Here is an 18,956-nt window from a genome sequence, read left to right as displayed (position 1 = left end):
TAAGTAAGCTGCAAGTTGCCAAATATGGAACAGCAGAGCTGTTCCTCTACAGATACTTGTTATTTGCTTTTGCAAATCCTCTATTTGATTAAGAAAGTTTCTTTCTTTTCCTAATGTAAGGTTTTTAATCATTAATAAATGCTAAAAATCTGCCTGAGGCATTTTCATATCTATTGAGATAATCAGAATTTTTCTTTTAACCTTTTAATGTGGCTTATTACATGGATTTTTGAAATAGAATTTCTACTGGATAAAGAGTTTAACATTTTTTTTCCTTTATATACTTTCACTTATTTAGAAAAAAACTATTGATAGAGACTTTCTTTTCTCCGACTCCTTGCCTTTTTTCTCCCTTAAGTATATGTATAATTTTGTCCTTGTATGTATAGAATTTACTGTTGCTGACCATTTCGAGGAAGAGACTGATTATTATTATTATTATTTTTTAAAAGATTTTATTTATTTGACAGAGAGAGACACAGCGAGAGAGGGAACACAAGCAGAGGGGGAGGGAGAAGCAGGCTTCCCTCTGAGCAGGGAGCCCTATGTGGGGCTCGATCCCAGGACCCTGGCATCATGACCCGAGCCAAAGGCAGACGCTTAACGACTGAGCCACCCAGGCGCCCCAAGGAAGAGACTGATTTGAACTTAAAATTGGTCAGTAAGTTATTAGAGATCTAAGAGACTCATAGAATTCTTATGAAACAAGAAGTAGCTATGTTTTACATCTTTTTGAGTACATCCCTTCAGATCTTTTAGGATAACATCCCTACAGATGCCGCACAGGTGACCTTTCTACCAATATTGACTTCACTTTCATTAGTGGCAGATAATTTTGAGTATTTCAGTTAGTTTTGCATTCCTTTTCTAAACTGCTGTATTAAATTTAGGCCGAACCCTTGTTTGATGTTTTTCTCCCCTGAATAAGTAGAAAGTTATTAAGTAGAAAGAATGATTGAAAGTAGAGCTATTAACCATTTCATTCGGTTTGTTCTGGTGACTTTTCTAATGGTCTTGCTGGTAGTTAATTTTATAGAATTGCCAAGTTTCTGAACCCATTTTGAAATAATTTGATTATGCTTAAGTCTTGGTATTTTTAAATTTTAATAGAGCAGCAATTTTTATCTGTTTCCCTGGTTGTTATTAACAATAAGTTAACTGAAAACAGACTTTTAAATGGGGGAGAACAAACTGCTAGTTGCCAGAGGGGAGGTGGACGGAGGGATAGGTGAAATAAATAATGGGAATTAAGAAGTAAAAACATCCAGTTGTAAGATAAATAACTCATGGAGATGAAAAGTACAGGGTAAGGAATATAGGCAATAATATTGTAATAACATTTGGTGGCAGGTGGTGACTATGTTTATCATGGTGAGCCCTGAGTAATGTATAGAATTGTTGAATCAATATGTTGTACACCTGAAACTAATAAAACACTGATGGTTAATTATACTTCAATTAAAAAAATAAGTGGAAAATGGATATAAATTCTTTAGGTTTATATTCACAAGTGTAGGTAAGTATATAAATACTTATTTCTACGTAGCAAGTATATATGTATATTTTTAAAAGTATCAATCAAGATTTTCTTGAAAAATTCAGAAGTGGGTTGATTCTTTTTTTTTTTTTTTTTTAAGATTTTAGTTAGTTATTTGACAGAGACAGCCAGAGAGAGAGGGAACACAAGCAGGGGCAGTAGGAGAGGAAGAAGCAGGCTCCCAGCAGAGGAGCCTGATGCGGGGCTCGATCCCATAACGCCGGGATCACGCCCTGAGCCGAAGGCAGACGCTTAACGATTGAGCCACCCAGGCGCCCCGAAGTGGGTTGATTCTTAATAAATTCATGTTAAAATTCTTTTGAGTAGTATAACAAAAATATCTACTTTACCAAATTTTTATTTTCATAGTTGTTCAAGGGTAGTACATATCTTTTTCTTTTTTTTCCCCCTTTCCTCATTGAAAAAAGATTTATGGAGAATCTAGTGTACTTTTTTTGTGTACTCTGATTGTATATTGTGTTCTGTCTTAGCAATATAATATTTGAAACATTGTCTCTGCCCTCAGGATGCTAGTGACTGGGCAGGAAGACAAGTAAACAGGCAGTGTTAGTGGAGTGTGATAAGCGTTAATGATACCACAAGAAGTGGAGTGGAAGGGAGTGGTGAAAGATGAGTCTGGAGATTGGGTTTGGATCACGAAGGGCTTTATAAATCATGTTAGAGTCTGGAATTTTACCTTGGGGCAATGGCAAGACTTTGGAGACGAATAAAGGAAATGTTTATATTTACATTTTATGAAGAGTAGATAGGAGGAAGCTAAGTGAGGAGGCCAGCTAGGAGTCTGTGGCCTTAATCCATGAAAGCCTGAAAACGGAAGTAGTAGAAGTGGAAATAGGGATACAGACAGAATCGAAAGCTTTAAAGAACTGAGGACTGGGTAATTCAGAATCTCTGTGTGTGTGTGTGTGTGTGTGTGTGTGTGTGTGTGTACACGTGCTTTTGTGGGGGAAAGGACAGTTGATGGAGAGGGAGGAGACTAAGGTGACTTACAGACTTTCAGATGGAGCAGGTAGAACAGTGCTATCCAGTTAGTAGCCACTAGTCATATATGGCTACTTAAATTTAAAATAATTTAAATAAGATTTAAAATTCAGTCCTTCAGTTGTACTAGCCATATTTCATGTGCTTAATAGCCAAATGGGACTAGTGGCCTCTGTATTGGAAAGTGTAGATATAGAACATTTTCATGTCACAGAAAGTTCTGTTGTACAGCACTGGTCTGCAGTTTTTTTGCCCACTACCTTTTCCCCAGAGGAAGGTCAGAATAACAGGTTGTATTTGCCTAAGTCTTCTAGGAATTCTGGCTTCACAATATTTTAAGGGACTTTGTGAGTCTCACATAGTGTCACCATCCCCACCAGCACCAGTCACCATCAAATCTAGAACACTTCCATAACCAGAGATGGTTGTGTTGGAGCACTGAGCTAGAGGGATAGTCATGCCATTCATTGAGCTATTGATTGTTGTGGTGAGGGCAACAGGACCCTTTAGAAGGTACTGTCCAATAGAAATATAATGTGAGCCACATATTAATTAAAATTGTATTCACGTTACAGAGTAAAGAGAAGCTATTAGATCTTATAATATTTTATAACATTTTATTTAGCTCAATACATCCAAAACATCATTTCAACATGTTAAAACGTATACTTAAAAAACTATTAGTGAGCAATTTTACATTATTTTCTTTGAAATCAGTTGTATAGTTTTTAAATAGCATATCTGTTTTTGTTTTTAAAATACATTTATTTGTTTATTTTACTTTTTTTTAGTAATCTCTACACCCAGCCTGGGGCCTGAACTCATAACCCGGATCAAGAGCCACACGCTCTTCCGACTGAGCCAGTCAGGTGCCCCTTTTACAGTATATCTTAATTCACATGCTAAGTTTTTAACCAGAAATACTTAATCTACATTTAGACTTGATAACATTTGCAGTTGAAAAAGTGGCCTCACATACCCAACTTTTTCCAAACATGCTTAAAAATTTTCTAGTAACTGAATTAACAGTTTTTAAATTTAACTTTTATTTTTTCAAAAATTTTATTTACTTGAAAGAGCAAGCACAAGGGGTGGGGAGGGAGAAGGAGGGAGGGAAAAAGCAGACTCCTCGCTGAGCAGGAGACTCTACAGGGGGCTCAACATGGCGGGGGGTGGGTGGCTCGGCTCCATCCCAGGACCCTGGCATCATGACCGGAGCCGAAGGCAGACACTTAACTGACTGAGCCACCCAGGGGCCCCTAAATGCAACTTTTTTTTTTTAAAGATTTTATTTATTTATTTGACAGAGATAGAGACAGCCAGCGAGAGAGGAACACAAGCAGGGGGAGTGGGAGAGGAAGAAGCAGGCTCATAGTGGAGGAGCCTGATGTGGGGCTCGATCCCATAATGCTGGGATCATGCCCTGAGCTGAAGGCAGACGCTTAACCGCCGTGCCACCCAGGCGCCCCGCTAAATTCAACTTTTAATTACGGTGACATAAAATTAAAAATTCTGTTCCTCATTTTCACTAGCCAACATTTTATGTGCTCAACAACTACATGTGGCTAGTGACTCCGTATTGGGCAGTGCACTCTGGAATAACCAAGTGCATTCACTTAATAGGTGGAAATTCAGGCCTGGAGCTCAGGAAAGAGGTGTAGAAATAGACAGCTAGATGGCAGAGACTGTGGGGAACGGGGAGATAAATTTGTGATTTAGGACAAGTCAATATTAACTTTTTTTGTGCTTCATTTAAAAAACTATAAATGCATCTGGTATGATTTAAAATAGTAGACGAGTATGCAGCATGTTGTAGTGGTTAAGAGTCTGACTTTAGAGTCACATGTGTGATCATGGGCAATTTACTGAGCTTCTAAGCCTTAGTTTCCTCATCTGGAAATGGGATAATAAAATCTTTCTCCCTGAAAGGTTTGCTGGAAGGGTTATAGGAAGAATCCATGGTGAGTATTTACCATGTATAATACCATGTCTCATTTCTAAGTTTCCATTTCTTTTTTGTGGACTATACCATCAATTTAATAATTTCTTTATTTTTTAAAGATTTATCCATTTGAGAGAGAGAGCAAGATCTCGAGTTCATGGGTGGAAGGGAGGGGCAGAGGGAGATGGAGAGAGAAACTCAGGCAGACTCTGCACTGAGCACAGAGCCTGATGGGGGGGCCCAGTCCCACAACCTCAAGATCACCACCTGAGTTGAAACCAAGTCAGATACCCAACCAACTGCACCACTCAGGCACCCCTTAATAATTTGTTTTTAAAAAATCATACATGTTTATATAAGCTGAATCCCAGTTTCAGAAACTTTAAATTATGAAAGAATGTTTATCTTAAAATAGAGGAAATTGTGGTGCCTGGGTGGCTCAGTAAGTTCAGCGTCTGCCTTCGGCTCAAGTCATGAGCCCAGGGTCTGGGATTGAGCCCCATGTCCGACTCTTTGCTCAGTGGGGAGCCTCTTTCTCCCTTTCCCTCTGCCTGTTGCTCTCCCTGCTTGTGTGAGCTCTCTCTCTGTGTCAAATAAATAAAGTCTTTAAAAAAAACTAGAGGAAATATACTTGTTTATACTGATGAGTGCTCATTATGATCCACGCACTGTGTCAAATGCTTTATACGGTATGAAAGGTTTTTTTTTTTTTTTTAAAGATGCAGTGTAGCGTATTTCTGTTGTAAAGTTTCATATAACCAGATTTTGTAATAGAAAATCTGTTTTAATTCTGGAACTTTGAAATGTATTGTGGTCTAAGTCTTTTTTAGTTAGTCCAGGAGCCATTGAATTCTGCTTGAATCTTTTTGGATCTCTTAAATTTATGATTTTGTAGTACTTTAGGCTAAATCTGTAGAATTTAAGAGTCTATAATTATACATTTGTGTATTTTTGTGTAAAGAATTAGGATTAAAAAAATATATTCGGTGGAATTTATTCAGAGAACCATGGTAACAGAGAGGAGACAAATGGACTCTCAAAGAGAAAGGAATTATGATTTTTACTGGCTCCGCAAATTCTTTTTTTCAAGTCTTTTCCTTAAGTCCCATCTTGCCCATTATATCTGGCAGTGTGCCATTTTTCGAGTGTACTGGAAAAGAAACATTTTTATAATGTTTACCCTGTATGAATACCTCATATGTGCTGAGAAATCTTGGCTGTCTTCTTCACAGTAGTTCCCGTATACTCACTCAGGTTTAAAATAATATTAGACATCTTGCATCTGTATTATTGCAGATAATGAAAAAAAGTTATGATGATGCCCTTAGGGCCAGCAGATAGGTTTGATATTATATTATGTGTTGGGAAGGATTTTGAGACCAGGTTCAAACGGAAGAAATGCTCACCTTAAATTATAGTGGCTTTTCCCTTCTGTTTCTGTTTAAAACTTTTAAATCTTTTTTTCTTTTTTAACAAGTATTATATAGCCACTTGGAAAATTTTGACAACTACTAAGAACAAAGTAAACAGATTTCCTTCCATTCTTTTTGTTTTGCTTATGTGGATATTTGCAAACTATAGGGTATACTGTGTATATCAAATGTGTATCCATTTTCATGTACTATATTGTAAATATTTTTTATGTCAGATATTAGTTGTAAATGTATTTTATGTAGGTGGCATATTAAATCATAAAGATTTTACTTAAACAGTTCCCAAATGAATGAATAATAATAAAGCTGGTATATCATAATTCATAATGTAATGGAATTATGTACATTTTAGATCATTTAAGTAGATAGGCCTCCTGCGTATGGAGCTATAGTATCAAAAGATACGAATGTTTTTAAGACCCTAAGCATAACCATTTTCAAACTTGCAGCTTCCCAAATGCTCTCATATTTTAAGGGAGGAAACAAATACTTTTTTTTTATTTTAATGATTTTTTTTTATTATATTATGTTAATCACCATACAGTACATCCCCGGATTCCGATGTAAAGTTCAATGCTTCATTAGTTGCGTATAACACCCAGTGCACCATGCAATATGTGCCCTCCTTACTACCCATCACCAGACTATCCCATTCCCCCACCCTCCTCCCCTCTGCAGTCTTCAGTTTGTTTCTCATAGTCCATAGTCTCTCATGTTTCATTCCCCCTTCTGATTACCCCCCTTTTCTTTATCCCTTTCTTCCCCTACCGATCATCCTAGTTCTTATGTTCCATAGATGAGAGAAATCATATGATAATTGTCTTTCTCTGCTTGACTTATTTCACTTAGCATTATCTCCTCCAGTGCCGTCCCATGTTGCAGCAAATGTTGAGAATTCGTTCTTTCTGATAGCTGAGTAATATTCCATTGTATATATGTACCACAGCTTCTGGAAACAAATACTTTGAATACAAATGCTTTTATTATTTTAGGGATGAAAATCAAATATTGGGTACCTATAATTTTTCAGTTAAACTTTTAAAGTTAATGAAATGTTTCAGACATGCAAAAGGATAGAATTGTATAATTACTTGTGTACCCACCAGCCAGCTTAAGAAATAAAATACCGTAGGGTTAAAAGCTCCTTGTTTAACTTTCCCTGATTACAAATGTCTTGACAGACAATTATGTGGATATTTAATGTTCTCCAATATACAGGCCTAAGTCCAAGATTTTTTGGGCCAAGAATTCAGAAATTCTCAGATTTTAGAAAGGTGATATGATGCATATACTATATGTATTTAACTTTCCAAGGGGCATCTTCCATTTCCTTCATCAGGTATGGAGGTATTTCACTTCAGATGTGGTTTTGCCACCAAATTGGTTACAAAAGTTTTTGGTTTTCAGAGATTTTTGGAATTCAGATTTGTGGATAATGGCTTGTGAACACGTGCATCTGCTCACTGTGTTTGTTCAGTTTAATCAGTCTGGTAGGATTTGTTCCTCTTTCTGCGGAACTGACCATAGTGTAGTATGAGATGTGTAAAATGAAAGGTAATATAGCTGGGATTCAAGCAACTTAATAATTTAGGATTTTAAGATATCAGGGTATCAGTGAGGACTGGAGTGGTTGGGAAAGGCTATACAGCCTCCAGCTGGACTCTCTTGAACTAAGTGGCACAGGTCATTCTATAAGTAGAGAACAACTATGATTAATGACCTTGTATTTGCTTTTAAGTATCTGCATGACAAGATGTTTGTCATGGTTGAGAACTTTGATAGACCTTACAATTAACTTGATTAACTGATTGATAAGAATTACTAAAAACCACAATTACCTTGACTATAACTGAGTTAATCACCTTCTCATCCTCCCATAAAGAAGAATGGCTTTTTTCTGGTAGGAATGTCACCAAAACATTGCCACTGTAGCCACATAATTCTGTAATTTTTGGTTTCTATGAGAATCAGATTAAGGTCATACAACCCTATGCACGGTGTTAGCAAACCTGCTAAGCTGTATACTGAGGATGGAAGCGGAGATATCTGTGCTTTAACTGGTAGGTGTGTGTGTGTGTTTAACCTACTACTCACAGAGACTTTATCAGCCAGGAGCCTAGCCCATTAATTACCATATAATAGCGTTGAATGGTTGAGGTCCTTACTTAAGCCTTTAGTTTGTAGTGAGAAGGTGTGTGTGTGTGTGTGTGTGTGTGTGTGTGTGTGTGTAAGTAAGTAAGTAATACATGCTCACTGTTAAAGGATTAAAAAGAAAACAAGTATATATGCGAGAGAAAAAGTGGTTCCATCTGACCTTTCAGTAATAGCTTCTAACTATCCAGATCATTTCTGTATGTATACAAACATACATATGTGTAACCTTTTGTATACTGATGGGATTGTATTATACAATTGTTCTGTAACTTGCTTTCTTTTCTCCTTCAGAACATATCAGAGATGTCTTTATAGAGATTGTCAGGTATAGATTTAAGGAATTTTTTAAATAGCATTTTATTTTATAGTTTGTAGATATTATTTTTTAATCTCTCGGTAGAAATTTAAGTTTTCTCTCTTTTTACTGTACAAATCATACAATAATTGAACACCCTTGCACATATATCCTTAAGCCTGTGATATTTTAAAAGTGAGATTTCTAGGTCAGAGGGCATGCACATTTGAAATGGATTTGATTGATTCTGCCAAATTGTACTTGAATGGGATTTAAAAATTTGGTCTGTTAATCTTTGCCGGTAGTGCATAAGATAGCAGTGTACTTCTTGCCCCTAGTGACATTTATAACTCTAACAAAATGAACAGAATCTTAAAAATGTTGAAATACAGTGTTTAAAATATTTAGTTCATTTTCTGATAATAAATGCTAATTACTCATGAGTATAACCCATCACAGAAGGTTGGACTAGTAATTTTGAGATTTAGTTTCATATACAATGCTTTAAATAGCTAATGGGTGATATATTTTCTAGTTCACCTTGCAAATATCTCAAAGCACATCTATGGCAGTTGTAATTAATTTGAAGTAGGTTACTATGTTGCTATTGAAGGATTTTCTGCTTTCCTTAAGATTTATGAATATTTGGTGTTTCTTTGGAGCTTCAGGTTGTAGAGAGCTGTTATCCTAATATGTGAGTAAAGAGTTGAGACTACTGTATGCAGTTGCATATTATGTTTGTAGCTATTTGTGGGAAGAGTGAGAATTAAAGGCTGACATATAATCATTGTGTGTGGAAGCCTTTTTATTTTTAGGCTTCTGGGTGTATGTACTCCAGGATTCTGAGAGGCTGTGTATGGCTATCTGTGGGGTGGGGCCCGCTGGGGTGTGTTTTCCCCTCAGTATGTATGTAGTATCGGTACCAGTGCTCTTCTTATAGGGAAAAATGATTCTGGAATTTTCTGGTGTTCTTCTCTTTGTGGTTTTCCTAACCTAGTTGACAAGTTTTGTGCGGGTCAGTATGTAGTAGTGGCCAGGTCTGAACTAAGTTTTGTTGTTTTATTTTAAGACCTTGTGGAGATTTGGTAACGAATATGAAAAGTAGGATTTCGGATGTTAAGAAAAATCCTAGATCACAAAGAATTGACCTCCAAAACTATGCCTCTTTCACCTTCCTCGAAGGTTTGTGTCAGCATTTTGGTTCGTTTTGGAGGCTTTGAAGTAGATTATTCTCGTAGTTACTACTTCTGTATGGCCACCTGTATATTCTGGTTAAGAGATACAAAAAACAGTTTTCCTAGGAGTTAAAATTGAAGTTTTCCAGAAGGAACTTTACTAAAGAACTAAGAGCAAAAACCCCAAATCTCACTGGCCCCCCACATATATAGAAGTGTTTTAAAAATAAGAGAATAGATTATTAAAAGCAATACGTTTATTGTAAAAATAATAAAATTACAGAGACAGGGTACTACTTTCTTATTTTAACTTAACCTTTAGTTGATAGTTGCTGGACTGGTAGAGCTTATAGGATATATAGATTCATTTCCTTCCACCTTAACTCTGTCTCATGTTGATGTTGGTGATTGGATATTATATAAAGGTACATAATGTCCATACTAGATTGGCTTTCACATTCTTGAAGACCTGACCTTCCCACTTCTTTTCTCCCCTCCCCTTCTTTCCACAACTCTATCTGTTTATAAACATATAGTGACTGAATGCATGCTATGATGCACTAATATGTAAGGTGTGTATGTGTATTAAAACCCTATTTTCATAGAGTGTATGGTGTAGTATGAAATACAGACAAAACATGTAAAGAAAGTATTTATAAATTCTAGTACATCCTAGGAAGGGAGCAGGCAGAATTACATGTTCTCTGTAGTTCCTATTACTACCTGGTTCTGCAGTGAGTAATGTTTATGTTATCATATTTTAAACTATTTATTGGCTTTCTGTTTTTAGAGTTGATGGGTAGACAAAAGAAGACAGTTATAGATCGGAAAATAAATGTTATGCACTTGTACAATGTAAAAATAACAGTAAAGGTGATTCATGTGAGGGGCACCTGGGTGGCTCAGTGGGTGAAACATCTGACTCTTAATTTTAGCTCAGGTCTTGGTTGTGAGTTAAGCCCTGCATGGGGCTCCACGCTGGGTGTGGAGCCTACTTAAAAAAAAAAGTGATTCATGTGAGGCAGTTGGGTGTACTGAAGACCTAGATTCCTTATCTTACACTGAGATAGGTGGTAGGAGGTTAAGAGTTTAAATTTGGGGGGTGCCTGGGTGGCTCAGTCCATTAAGCGTCTGCCTTCAGCTCAGGTCATGATCCCAGGGTCCTGAGATTGAGCCCCGGATCGGGCTCCCTGCTCAGCAGGGAGCCTGCTTCTCTCTCTCCCTTTGCAGCTCCCCCTGCTTGAGTGCAGGGGTTCTCTCTGTTTAAGTAAATAAGTACAATCTTTAAAAAAATTAATGTTTACTCATTCATTTAATATATTTATCACCTACCTTGTGATAGGCCCCATTCAAAGTGCTGAGGTACAGCAGTGGACAGAAAAGGGAAAATTTACTGTCCTCATGGAGCTTTCATTCTAGTGAAGGAGGCTGGCAATATCAAAATGGAGAAGTGAAACAAATTGCATATTATGTGGTAATAAAAGCTATGAAGAAAAAGTTAAATAATTTAGTTACTTGTTTAATAGTAATATTTAATGTCATGGGTATAGACACATTGGTAACACATACTACCAAAATGGAACCAAATATATTTGACTCCAAACATGGTTATTATTTTTGGAAGATTATTATTTAAATGAAAAGTCATAATGTCAAGATCACAATAAGTTAACACTTCACACCAGCTAGGATGGCTAGATGGACAGTAACAAGCGTCCATGAAGACGTGGAGAGATTAGAACCCTCAAACATTGCCACTGAGAATGTAAACTGTTGCAGATGTTTTGGAAAACAGTTTGGCATTTCCTTCACATATTACGTAGAGTTTTCATATTGCTCCAATAATTTTACTCCGATGTATATACCTAAGAGAATTGCAAACATATGTCTATACAAAAACTTGTACATGAATGTTCATAGTAGGATTATTTATAATAGCAGGAACCCAAGTGTTCATCAACTAATGAATGGCTGAGCAAAATGTAGAATTTCCATACAACAAAATATCATTCAACCATTGTATGGAATGAAATACTGATATGCTATACATGAATGAACCTTGAAAACATTATGCTAAATGAAAGAAACCAGACACAGAAGGTCTCATATTGTATGTTTCTGTTTATATGAAATGTCTATAGTATGCAAATATATGGAGACAGTGGTTACCAGGGCCTGGAGAATGGGAAATGGGGAGTGACTGGTTTGGGGTTTATGGGATTTCTTTTTGCAGTGATGAAAGTATTTTGCAGTTAGATAGTGATATAATTGTATAACTTTGTGAATATACAATAAATCACTGATTTATACACATTAAAGTGAATTTTATCATATGTGAATTATAGCTCAATTAAAAAATGTTGAAGCAAAAATCAAAAGGCATACAAAGAAAAGTATATTGATTCTCAGTGGGGGATGGAGGGAGAAAACACAGGGTATTAGAATATGGGGCTTTTATCGAATAAAAAATGACTGCCTGGCATTTTTAATAAGTCTCCCACTCTCCATTTGATAATGTCTATCAAAATGAACTATTATTGATAGCAATGTGTCATATCCCTTAAATATGTTGGGCTAGGAAAATAAGGCAGCTTGGAAAGAGGCAAGTAGTCTGTTGAGGAGGTTGTTGCAGTAGTACTGGCCAGACAGGATGAGCTGTATTTGTAGGGATGGAAAGGAAATATCTTAGAAAGATAAGAATTGATGGTACACAGTTATTGTTTAGTGAATGAGAGTTGAATAGGAGTGAAAAAGGAGGCATCAAAATGAATTCCATCAAAGTAGGGAACATGGGGAAAGCGCATGTTTTAGGGAAAATGTATGTTTAGTAGAACTGCTGAGTTGTCGGTGAGAAATCTTGGCGGATATGTGTAGTAAGTAGTTGGTCATGTAAGTCTGCAGACCAAGGGGGAAGCCAGAGGTGGGAATATTGATTGAGAAAACCTAAACTAAAATAAGTACCTGCCTAAAATAGGTGATAGTTGAAGCGAGTTGAAACAGTGGCTGTGGATGAGGTTGCCCAGGGAAAGTAAAATAGCAGGAGACAACAATATGTTTGGGGATAGAGTTGTAAGGTACATAACCAGTGTTTTAAGGATAGGCAGAGGAAGAGGAGCCAATAAAATGTATGAAAGAGGGATTGCCTTGGAGATACAGTAGAATCAGAAGAGTAGTATTAGACCCAGGTAAGGCTTTTCGGATAGAAGTGGTCAATAGTGTCAAATGCAGTGAAAGTAAAGAGAATCCGTTGATATTGGCTATAAGAAAACCATTCTGGCTTTATTCTAGAAGTGGTAGTGGGAGTTTTTAGTGCCCAGGACTTCATCGTATGCCAATATACCATTTCTGTTAGATATCTTTATACTATCCATTCATGAAAAAGTTTTATTTTTTTGTCCTGATTAGAAAAAATAGTATGTGCTTGAAAAAAATCTGTGGTTTGGCAAGAAAGTGAGATCACCACCAGAAATCTTACTACCCAGAGTTGTACGTCCTGCTGGAACTTCAAAAACAACCAGCCAACCAACCAAACTCAGGTGGAGTCTGTGTTTGTAACTTTTTCTTTTTTCTGTTTTGTTTGACAATAGATCACAAACATCTTTCTCTGTCATTAAGTATAGAGCTACATCATCAGTTATAATGAGATAGTATATTAGTTTTCTAGGTCTGCTATAACACATTACCACAGACTTGGTGATGTAAAAACCCAGAAATTTATTCCCTCACAGCCTTGGAGGCTGGAAGTCCAAAATCAGTATAGGCAGGGCTTGCTCTCTCAGAAGGCTTGAGAGACAATCCCTGGTTGCCTCTTCCCGGCTTCTGGTGGCTCTTGGCAGTCCTTGGTGTTCTGTGGCTTGTAGCTGTACCATTCCAATCTCTGCCTTCATCTCCTACATGTGTCTCTGTGACTGAATCTCTCTTTTCTCATAGACTCGTGTCTACCAACCATTAGATTTAGTGCCTGCCATAATCCAATATGAATTTATCTTAAGTTGGTTACATGCAAAGATCCTATTTCCAAATAAGGTCACGTCCAGAGGTTCCTAATTAACTTGAATTTAGGGGTGACACTATTCAACCTATTGCAGATGGTAATTCATTTTATAGTTTTGCCTTAACTTATATAGCCAGTGCCCCACTGTTGGACATTTAGATTGTATTTTTTCCCTATTATGAGCATAATGGAGACAGGGAATAATATATGTAGTAGGTGATCCAGCTGGGCACCTTTTGGTACTCCCTTGCCCCATCTTAAGTGGATGGACATGTCCAGCAACCCTGGCCTGAGATGAGTATGATCATCAAGGGCTTAGGCCCTTTGGGAATGAAAGTTTGGGTTGTCATCAGGTAAGCCACTAAGACCTGTAAATAGGATGAAATTGATAGAGGAGCAAGAAGAAGAGTACCGTTTTTGTTCTTGAGAGATTGACAGCGTCTGTAGTTTGTTTCAGTAACCTTCCTCTTCTGTGATTCCCCTCAAGAACAGAGGCCCATGAGAATCACGGAGAAGGTGCTTCCTATTCCCGTGTGGAGAAGTAATTCTGCAGTGCAGGAGGTGGACTGTGGCAGCCACACAGATGTACTGTTCAGATCTCCTGTTGTGGGGAGCAGAATTGCCTCACTTTCTCTACTGTTACTGCTTTTGTACTTTTGTCAAAAATGAGTTACCTATATATATGTGGGTCTATATTACTTTTTAAATTATGAAAGTAATTCATATTCATGTTAAAACCTCAACCAGTGTAGAAAAGAAAAATGTAAAAACCCACCTCTCCTCATGACTTCTTGTATTTTTCTTATAAATTAAAAAAAATGTATGTTGTATATCTTGTATCTCTTATTACATACAGACTTCTTTTTTTTTTTTTTTTGAGTGGGGCAGGGGGAGAAGGAGAGGGAGAATCTTAAGCAGGCTCCAATGCACAGCGTGGAGCCCAGTGGAGGGCTCCATCTCACGACTTGAGATCATGACCTGAGCCAAAATCAAGTCAGATGCTTAACTAAGCCACTCAGGCACCCCAGGTTGCATTATTATTTTTAATATCTGTAGAATATTACCATAATTTTAGACCATTACCAGAGTCTTGTTATTTCAAATAATTTAGTTTATTCTTATTCAGTTTTCCCCCTTGTGTGAAAATATGTGTAAAATGAATTCCTAGAAATGTAATGACTAACATTTATTGAAAACCTACTAAGAAATGGATATTTTATACTTACTTACTGATTTGGTACTTTTAGCCATCTTTTGAGGAGGATACTATGTCCATTTCATAGATGAGGATACTGAGGCTCTGACAGATTCATTTATTTGTTTAATGTTACACCTTTAAATAGTGGAGCTAACCAACGAGCCCAAGCCTTTCCTACTAGTTACTACATTATTACTAATGACTAAGCCTCAGGAGTACAGTAAGAATTATTTCACAGGGAGCTTGTTAGGATGAAATGTATATAAGGTCAATGCATTACATTTTTGTTACTGCACATTTTTACACTTACTCCCCAGAAAAGATTTCAGGTCACATTTTTGGTTTTATACTTGAACACAGTGTTATTAATATGCTTTAATACAAAGAGCAATAGTGTTAAAGAGAATAGTATAAAAGCTGTGCCCATGTATTCTGAGAACTATTGCTTGATGATTTGGAATCGTATTTTTAATTTTTGCCATTCCACTTCATTTTGGGAACTTTAAAAAAATGACTTTAAAGAAATAAAAAATGACTTTTGTTTTAAGAGTAAACCTAATTATTTTAAATGTTGATTTTCTTGTATATCTTTAAAAAATTCTTTGCTTATAAGTGTATACCACCAAAACTGAATTAATTTTAGATGTCTTGATTTTATTTTCTGAGAACAAATTGAACCTTATCTTGTTATGGAAACCCACTATTTTGTGGCTTTTAGGCTGTTTTTGAGTTAAGAATGCTTGTTTGGTGAAAATAGAAACTCTGTAAAAATTGTAATTTTTTATGGGAACATGGAAATATGATTCGTTGGTGAAACTATGTTAATAATAAACACTAAATCTAAGAAAAACCAGATTTCTAGTAATGTTCTTGTCAAAATTAGATTTTAGGAAATTTTTCTAAACATAAATCTGGGTAACCTCTCAGAGATTTAAATGCTGTGCTAATATGTTTTAGTATTTTTAAAAACTCAAAATATAGGATAAGAAAACTCATTTGAAGTACTTTATAGGTCTTGGGCTATAATATTAACTTGACAGATAATTTAATAGAGATTTTTTAGTATTAAGAGCAGTCTTGTATCCATAGGCATATTTTCTACATGTGATTGCTGTGTGTGTGTTGGGGGGGGAAGAATTTTTAACTTTCTTGCAAAATGAGAGGCATCAGTCTGTTCTTACTGAGCTTATGGTGTCTTTTCAGAATTAAAACGTAGCTACAGAATTTCCTTTTATTCATGTAAGATTTTTTCAAAAAGTTGAAATCTTGACTGTTTAGTACATTCCTTTAAGATTTTTCAGGGCATTTTAGAGGACAAAAATACATAGCAATACATATAAAGAAGGAGGTTGTCAATTTATGGAATTTGGTTACAATTTAAAAATAAAGTTTATTAACATGAAGGAAATGATAAAAGGGCTTTCATTATATTTGTCTTACATTGCATTTAGTTGCAGTTTCCTTATACTAATTTCAAGCTTACTACCACCTTCTGAATATAAGAACTATTTTAATAAATTGTACTCAGATTCAGCAGACATTGCATATTTGATTTAGGCACCGTGCTAGGTTTTGGAGATAAGATATTCCTTTAAGGAAGCAATTAATTAAAGCATTATTTTGAAAGCCCTTGATTCCATGAGAGGGGCACCTAAATTGGACTGAGGGATTTAAGGGTTTATGTAGGACTGTGACTATTAAATTTAGTTTGGAAGAATGAGCGGTTAGTAGTTAGCCAGTTGATGGGGATGAGGAAGGTCATTTCCTGAAATTGTAGGTACTTGATCATGGTTGTCACATGGAAAAGGAGAGTGGTTAAGCAGTAAACTGCCTTAGGGAGGTAGGCAAGACTGAGATCATGAAAAATCTTATATGCACTGCCAAGGAATTTAGATTCTTATTTTGGGAAGCCATCAAAGGAAGTATGTAGGTGTGCTCATACCATATTTAAATTTTAGAACAGCAGTTCTTAAACTTTTTTGTTCCACCATCCCTGTACACTCTTGAAAATCAGTGAGGATTATAAATAGCTTTTGTTTATGTAGGCTATATCTATTACTATTTACTGTTTTAGAAAGTAAAACTGAAAAAAAAGTGAAACTGAGAAAAATTTAAAGCGTAAGAATATACAAGTATACATTCCATTAGTTGTCAGTGGGATATACCACATATCATGTAGCCTCTGAAAGACAATACTATACATTTGTAAGAGTGTACAGTGAAAAAGGCAAATAATATCATAGTATTATGAAGATAGTTTCGCTCTCATGGACCTCCTGAAAGGATCTTAGGGAGTCTTAGGGGTTCCTGACCCACCTGGGGAATCGTATTAGGAGATCATTTGGGCAGTGATGTTGAGAATTGTTTAGAGCCTACAAAAAGAAACACACTTTTAATTGTGATGCAGTATGTACATGTGTATGTGTATGCCCCCCCCACCCCGAAACAAAGATTTCAGGAACAACTCTGTATCAGTTTCTTTTGTGGTATTAAAAGTTAAAAAAATTACTGGATTGAAAAAAACCAAACATCTCACTGTTGTTAGGTAGAGCATAGCTCGCTCAAGGTTCTGGCTCAAGATATCTTGTGAGACCTTTTTTGAAGGTATTTCACATGACTGTTGGAAGGAGGCTTCAGTTTCTCACTGTGTGGCTGTCTGTAGGGTAGCTTGAATATCCTTACAAATGGCAGCTAGGTCCTCACGAAATGAGGGATGCAAAGGAGTGACCAAGACAGAAACCCCATTGTCCTCTATGACTTGTCTTGGAAGTGAAGCATCATCTGAAGCAAATCACTAAGTCCAGTTCACATTCAGAGAGAGAGGAATTTTGCTTTCCCCCTTGAAGGGAGCAGTATCAAAGACTTTATGGAGATACCTTAAAACTACCAAAATACTTGTCAGGAGAGTGAGTCATCCATGGGTCTTTTCTTTCATGCATGCCTTGCCAACTATGCTAAGAATACAAGGCCCAGAGTGCTCTTAACCTGGGCCATTTCTCAGGATTGTGTATGCAGCAAGCCACCTGGAGGTAATTTTTCCCATTGGGATAGAGCAGGCTTACTGCTCATTATAAAAGTGGCGGATTCCCTAAACTCAGTATCCTCAGCTGCAATGCAAACCCACTGCATGGATAACATCTGTCTGGGCCCCTCTTGTCACCTGTTAGACTTGGGGATAACAAGGAGCCAACGCAGACATGATACTCGTACTGTTTGCTGTGCAGTGAGTAATAAAGTTTTTGGTCTCTGAACCAGGAAACTCATGTGCTCTGTCTGATAGGCAGAGGAAGAGGATTTGAAATAACCACCACAACAGATAGTAGATAGGGAGCTAACAGAATATGGATAGGAAGCTAACTGAAGGAATTTGGGAGTAACATTATGGGCTCAAACTGTACAGCTGCATGATTTTATCCAGCAGCAATCAGGATTCCAGTTGTATAATCAGTGAAGGTGTTTCTTTTGGATTAATCAAGAACAAGGGAGTTTGGAGTGTGAAATTTTTTTTCAAACTCTTGTGCTATATACACTTAATGTACAGTAAACTGAGTTGTATTTAAGGTATATAGTTTGATGAGGGTTGCCTGGCTGGCTCAGTCAGTAAAGCATGTGACTCTTGATGTTGCAGTTTTAAGTTCGAACCCCACTTTGCGTGTAGAGATTACTTTAAAAAATAAAATCTTAAAAAAATATATAATTTGAAGACTTTTGATATGTATATGCCCGTGAAACCATTACCCCAGTCAAGATAGTGAATGTTAGCATCACCCCAGAAGTTTCCTCCTCCTCCTTTTTGATCCATGCCTCCTCCAACCCCATCACCGGGCACACACTGGTTTGTTTTCTGTCATAATAAATTAGTTCTAGAATTCTACATACATGTAATCATACTGTGTAACTTTTTTTTGGTGAAAATTCTTTTTTGTCAGTTGTTTAAAGTGCAAGAATTATTATTTTTGTGGTTGTATGTCTGGCATATTTTTGAAAGAAAAAAAATTTTTTTGAACATATCTTCCCTGAAGCTCATGAGGTTAAAAAGCCAGTATGAGGAATCAGAGCTAGTAAATTTCTTCCTTTTGTTGTGCAAATGAATATAGTTCTGATAATAGCAAAGACTCCACATGCAAATGCCGTTTTGATCTGAAAGTGACTTGAACATTACAGTGTACCTGCTAATGTTGAAAACTTGATGGGAAGTTTTGCTATTGGATCTTAGCTTATTCACT

General features: G+C 36.5%; 1 protein-coding gene across 12 annotated transcripts in view; it reads left to right on the top strand.

Annotated features, from left to right (window-relative positions):
* Positions 1-18,956, top strand: part of ERC1 (ELKS/RAB6-interacting/CAST family member 1) — a 536,559-nt gene that overhangs the window by 14,490 nt on the left and 503,113 nt on the right. The window contains exon 1 of one of the 12 annotated variants that reach the window (XM_034645662.1): positions 12,944-13,074. The exons of the other annotated variants lie outside the window; for them this stretch is intronic. The gene's annotated coding sequence lies outside the window, so the exon portion shown is untranslated. Of the gene's footprint in view, positions 1-12,943; positions 13,075-18,956 lie in introns of those variants that run through there. 12 annotated transcript variants of the gene reach the window in all.

Source organism: Ailuropoda melanoleuca, chromosome 16 (genome assembly GCF_002007445.2).
Source record: "Ailuropoda melanoleuca isolate Jingjing chromosome 16, ASM200744v2, whole genome shotgun sequence".
In the NCBI taxonomy this organism is placed as follows: Eukaryota; Metazoa; Chordata; class Mammalia; order Carnivora; family Ursidae; genus Ailuropoda; species Ailuropoda melanoleuca.
This window is presented reverse-complemented; position numbering and strand designations above follow the sequence as displayed.